The sequence below is a fragment of the Brassica rapa genome, chromosome A08 (genome assembly GCF_000309985.2).
Source record: "Brassica rapa cultivar Chiifu-401-42 chromosome A08, CAAS_Brap_v3.01, whole genome shotgun sequence".
NCBI classification, from domain to species: Eukaryota; Viridiplantae; Streptophyta; class Magnoliopsida; order Brassicales; family Brassicaceae; genus Brassica; species Brassica rapa.
Window position 1 is genome coordinate 5390614 of NC_024802.2, and position 6670 is coordinate 5397283.

General features: G+C 42.3%; 1 non-coding gene across 1 annotated transcript; it reads right to left on the reverse strand.

Moving 5' to 3' along the window:
- Positions 1 to 293: 293 nt before the first annotated feature.
- On the reverse strand, positions 294 to 400 carry LOC117127553. Its single transcript, XR_004450573.1, has one exon. It is a non-coding gene; the product is annotated as a small nucleolar RNA R71 (small nucleolar RNA).
- Positions 401 to 6670: the final 6270 nt, after the last annotated feature.

The window sequence follows — 6670 nt, forward strand, 5'->3', positions numbered from 1 at the left end:
AGAAGCAGAATTTTGAGCTGAAACCTCAATACTACACTCTCGTGTCGCAGATACCCTACTCTGGGTTACCGCACAAGCATCCTATGGACCATCTGGAACGGTTCAAGGATCTAATCGCTGCTATTCGGATGAAAGAAGTCCCCGAAGATTACCTGCTGTGCAAGCTCTTCAGATACACGCTGAATGGAGAAGCGATGCACTGGCTTAGGCAGCAACCCACATGATCCTTAACATCCTGGGCCGACATCAAGAATGCTTTCTTACGAAACTTCTTCGATGAGGCGTGCGCTGAAGAACTTCAAAACAAAATTTCCACATTCTTGCAGGAGGCTGGAGAGTCCTTCAAAGATGCGTGGATTAGATTTAGGTTCTTCCAGCGAGACTGTCCACACCACAGATTTAACGAAGTGCAGCTTCTAAGCACTTTCTTCCGAGGTCTCGCCTTACAGTATCAAATGGCTCTTGATACGGCGAGTGAAGGAAACTTCACTACTCGGAATCCGTTGGAAGCTGTGAGACTTATCGAAAACCTTGCTAACAGCAGCATCACCAAAAACACTGACTCTGAACGGAAGAAGTCTATAGCCTCTATCGGGAAGGATAAGATGGACGAAGTAAGAGCTAAGTTATATGTGGTGCACGAGCTTCTTAGGAAGCAAGTCTGTTCAGCTGAAGGAGAAGTAGCAAATACGGAAGGAGAAGAAAATGTGAACTACATCGGAGGTACTGGATTCCAGAAATTTAGAAACCAGGGCGGAAACAGAAACTTCTTTGGAAATGGTCAAAGAAGTAACCAAAGTTCACAATTTCAAAAACCCTTCAACAAAAGCAAGAGCTACTCAAACTCTTATTACCAGAATCTACCATCCCAGACTCAGGAAAGCAAGATCGAAGAGATGCTTGATCGAGTACTGTTGGGACAAAAACAAATCACCGTGGATTTCAACGGTAAAATAGACTCCACCTACAACAATCTGAACACCAAAATCGAGACCTTAGGGACTCAGGTGAGAAAACTTGAAATGCAAGTAATTGAGACGGGCGAGACTATAAAGAGGCAAAAAGCTTTCGCTAGAGAGGCATGATCTGATGAGAATGCCATCATAGATGATGATTTCTACCAAGTGGTGAGAAATGAAAAGCTTGAGGAAGGAGACTTCAAAATCGAAAGCTCCATGAGTCTCGGCGGATCCCAATGATGTCGACCGATGTCGATGAACTCGCATCGATCGACAGACCATGACGAAGATCGATGGACGGATTACTCCAGTCATCGATCGACGTCGTCCGCTGAATCGACTGAATGCAATACAGTTCGAATTCTAACTGGGAGATTATAGTCGGCCAGTGGTTTCGATCGAGCGTCCTCATCTACAGGTTGAGCAGCTCTTGTAGCATCAGCATCAGGGATTACAGTCCCCTGAGCATATATTTTCTGACCTGTTGCATTACGCAGATGACCGGCCTGGTCATAGAGGTTTCCGTTCTCGTCCTGTGTTAGAATAATAATGTTTACCATTTTTGACGACACGGAATCGATCGACGTATGCAGTGTAGTATCGATCATTGTCGAGCGATTAGGATCGATCGACGATGATGGTCTGGTGTTGGTCGACGGTTGGTTGTGCGTATCGATCGACGACGAAGTGGTTGACCTCTACGGATGGTGCGTTCCAAATGAGCAGGATCGTCTGAGAACAGAAAGTCTTTTTCCTTGTTGCTTCTGATACCGCTGGGCATGCACCTGAAAAGACAAGAAAAAGATTATTAGAAAGTGGGTAGAGAAAAGAATATGAATCAATAAAACTAAATCTAATGGCGATCAAAGCTCCCCGGCAACGGCGCCAAATTTGATACCACTCAAATTACCCTAAGGAGTGTTACTCACATCAAAAGAGGTTCAGATGTAGTACTTAGGGATCGAATCCACAAGGAGATAGAGAACAATTAAATCTAGTGTTTATTAATTCTAAAGGTTGTAAATGTTTAAATGAAACAGCAATAGTAACAAGCGAGTAAATAATAAATGTAACTTGGTTGGAAATGATATTAGATGCAGGGCCACTATTCAGGTGTTGGAGATTATAATACCTATAGATGCCTAACTGTTGCATGCATGATATATTAGAGCTCAATCGTTTAACTGAGTGATCTGCTGTCGCATGTCTCACTGGTTAACAGACTAGATCTCGTGTGTCAACGGTTAGTATGTCGACAACGAGAGAGTGTCGATCGATGGTCTATTAAGACGTCGACCGATACACCTTTGCCAACGTCGATCGATAGTCAGTTGAGGACATCGATCGACGGGTTCTAGCCAGGCCTATGCGCGAGTATGATATGGCCTATTAAGATACTAAATTGGTGGTTAGCCCTCTCTAGCAGTCCTAATATGATAGATAGATGTCAGGATGGGATAACAAGGGTGCTTGAGTATGCAATCCTATGATCAAGTTCTAGTTAGCAAGGCTAAAACAAGCAATGAATACAAATCTATCATGAATATCACAACAAGGCAGATCTATAGTTTGGGGCTAATCCTACAAACCTATCTGAACCCTGGATCTAATAATTGAACTACTCAGACATAGAAAAGCAATTCATAACAATAAAGGAATAGAAACTCATAGTATAGATGAAAAGAAATGAAAAAAAGGAGTTCCAATCACAAGTGATCTTCTCTCCCAAATGAAACTTGTAACAAAACTAGGTCTAGAAAAGCTCTTTGCCGTCAGAACACTTAGGCAGTATATATTCTACTAGGTTAAAAACTCGTCAGGGCATTTTGGTAATTTGGCTTGGCCTTGGTTTTTAAGTATGCTGAATCCAAAATGTCAAGTCTGGTGTCTCGACATCGATCGATGGTACTTGTGTACATCGATCGATATTAATCTTCATCTGTCGAGGCATCTGCTCGTATCGATCGTCAACACTGATGTGCATCGATCGATTGTTCTTCCTCTCGTCGACCTCTACGTGGTCAGCTCGGGTGAAATATCCTTTAAGCTCCAAAATGCTCCAAAGTCATAGCTTTACTGCGAAGTGCACCTGAATCTGAAAACATACCTAGAAGAGTAGAAAACATAGATATATATATATAATAAAATACTTATATACCATGGATAAAAATGATTTAAATCCAAGGTATATCAAATACGATGAGGATTATTGGAAAGAACGTGCAATAGAAATGTCTTTGCAGGATGAAAGATTCGAACCACATAAGTTCACCAACACATTTCCAACATCGTTTGATGTTGTGCACTCCACATCGGTCGATACCCACCCTCGTCCAGCAAAACAACCGCTCACATCGATCGACACTCACACAGGATCATCGATCGATATTCGCGCCGCAGCAAAAATTCAGGAGCAGGAGAATATTCCCTCTCCAACTAGGTTTAGAGATACCTATATAAAACGTTTTGCACCCCCGAAACCACCTCCACACACCAGAGCAGACACACAAGCAAAAAAGATGAACACTCTTCCATCTACATCAACAGGAAAATCCATGAAGAGCAATCATCTCAAAAACACAAGTTCTGCAGAAATTACTCTGCCATCGATCGATGCATCTGTATCTACATCGATCGATACTACTCTAAACCCTAATATTTCTATTTCTAAATTGAATGATAATGCAAACATTGATTACGGTTTTCTACGACCTGATGAATTTGGTATTTTCAGGAACCCATATGGCAACGCACGTGCAATGGATGGAAGGATCTTACAAGTGTACAGAGAGGACATAGCAGATACCCTTCACGTGGCCCTGACAACCTATTCTCACAGCAACGTGGCACTCCAGACGTCATTCAAACATATCCTAATAACCACGTAGGAGTTGCCACAACAGAAATCAATCCAGATCTATCACGCCAACCAAAAGGGCAAGCATCGATCGACGAGACAACTGAGACATCGATCGACAGGGTAACACCAACGTCGATTGATAAGGATGACCCGACGTCGATCGACATACGTTATGAATTTGGGAACCGCGCTTTTGACATGTACTGAGCCAAAAAGTTCACTTGGGAACAATGGGACGAGTATGGAGTCTACAGAGATGAGTGTGGACACGCACGAGGCGTAGCTGGTGCGATGATACCTGTCACAAAGGACGACATCATGAAATTACTGGAAAGAGCATCTCTTTTTGAAGAGAGCCACATCTGTCTTCCAGAACATGCACTTCCTTCACACTCACAAGACTGGCACCAGAACTCTACACCAAAGATGAAATCAATGAGATGGTGTTTGGTACTTGTGGAGCTCAGGAGAAACTGGGAGAGGAGCTCAAATCATTGGTAGAAGATACACATTAACCTTTAGATAGAGGCTACAATGAGCTTTTCAGAAGTATGGCAGAAATGAGGACAGAAATTGAGAGTTTACGTCAGCAACTTGAGAAGGAAGCAACAACCTCAGCATCGATCAACGCATCACATGCACCATCGATCGATGTCAGTCTTCCTACAGCCCAGATAGCTGCTGAACCGCAATGTTCAGCACAACACAAGGATGAATGGGAAGTCTCATACATCGACACGAGGATAAACGACGTATACTACCCTCTCAACAACAACGTGGACTGGCTAAGCACTAAAATCGAGCTACTACAGCAAGATCTGGACACCATTCGCAAGAAGGACCAACAACCAGCCACATCGATCGACGTGTGTACCATCACATCGCTCGACGCTAAGGTCTCAGCCATGAATGAGAGGCTGAGGACTTACAAGGACATGCATGACCGCTTTATATCACCAGTCATGATAGATTTAAACAAATTGTCTAGTCAAATACTTCAAGCCCAAAGGGATATTGATAAAATCACTAATCAAAGTTTTTTGCAGGCAAAATCAGCATCGATCAACAGGCTACGAGGGCCTTGGATCGATGGCAAGAATCCTGTGGAGTTACTTCCTTACACAGCAGCAGAGGTTGACAAGATCACATCCAAGATCTACACTGCTATAGACACCATGGAGGAACGACTTGACAAACACTGCGATGACATCTACTTTCCATTCGACAACAAAATCAGTGGACTAGACAGCCACGCAGAATGGCTACAGAAAGAAGTCAAAGCCATTCAGAGGCAACTCACACCTCAACACCAGATATCAGCATCGATCGACAGGATGCGAGCGAAATCGCTCGATGGCAAGTCGCTGAGATCGACCGACGAACACCTAATCGCATCGATCGACGCCGAGTATACACCAGTCGGTGAGCAGCTGACACATAAGACGATAGAGTCAATGCAAAAGGAACTGACAGAACTTTCAGCATACGCCTATGACAACATAGGCTGGCACCAGGTCAGCATTGACAACGTTCAAGAAAGGCTATAGGACATCTCCAATGTACTTGAGAAGATGGATGACAAATGGACAAGAAATGATGAGGCCAGAAGAAGTTTCATTGCATCTTGGTCCAGAATGTGCAGAGATGACATGGATGCTTGTTTTCCAACAAGCAGCTGTTTCTCCACCTGATAGCCAATCACTACCACAGTTAAGCTAAATGACTATAACCAAGCGCTGAGTGGGAGGCAACCCACTATTAGGTATTTTATTTTGGTTTTATTAGCTAGCATTTATTTACTTTCGTTTTATTCCTTTCAGATTTAGGAGACCCAAGTAGGAGGACCTGAATATCGACCGCCGACGAGACGTCGGCATCGCTCGACATAGACAACCACACGACGATCGATGTAACACTTACCCATCGATCGATATCTAATCCGGTCAGATGTATCTTCCTTACTTGTTACATTTCGTACATCATGAACTAATTCATCATAACTCCGGCTGAGTTACACTGGGACAGTGTAATTTAAGTCTGGAGGGAGATTTACTGATATAATTTATTTTATTCTTATACAAAAGGAATTTTAATAAATTATGCTTAGCTATTGAAAATAAGGACTATGATCTTATATTGATTTAAACTTGAATACCTAACCAATCTTTAGCACCATTTTAGATTTACTTATTGCAGATAGCACTATAGATGCTAAAGCAGATCAACCTATCAACTACACACTTGCCTGGACCGTATGAAGTAACCAAAGCTGATTTTCAACACTAAACCTGACATAACCGCTTGTCTTGGGGCTTGGTATACATGAGATCGGATTCTTCAGACAGGTCTGGAAGGTAACGCCTGGTGTAGATTATTTATCACATTTTCTTTCTCTAAATTTCGACCCTAGAATAGTTAATGAGATATTGCTTTGCTATTAAAAAAAATAAAATAAAAAAATAAAAAAAAATAAATAAGATCTATTGTTTAATTAGGATGAGTCTGAACAAGACTAGGTGGCTAAAAACCATTAAGGCTTGATTCATAAAGACTCCAATAAAAGAGTTCGAAACGGGACTTGGAGGTGGCAATCTTCAAGGCTCGCTTTCGCAAAGAACTCTTGGATATATGTCAAAAAGAAGTGAACAGAACTTGGTGGCAACCACCATTAAGTTTTGATTCATGGAAGCCTATCCAATCTTGGTCACTGATCCTGCAATGGAAGCAGACTTTGACTCAAGAGAGAAAATTAGAGAGAGAGAAACAAGGAACTAAGTTTTGCCTGCAGCTCCAGATACCGGTCTGAAATCCTTGCATCCTATGATCGATACTCCCAAGGTAAAGCATTCAC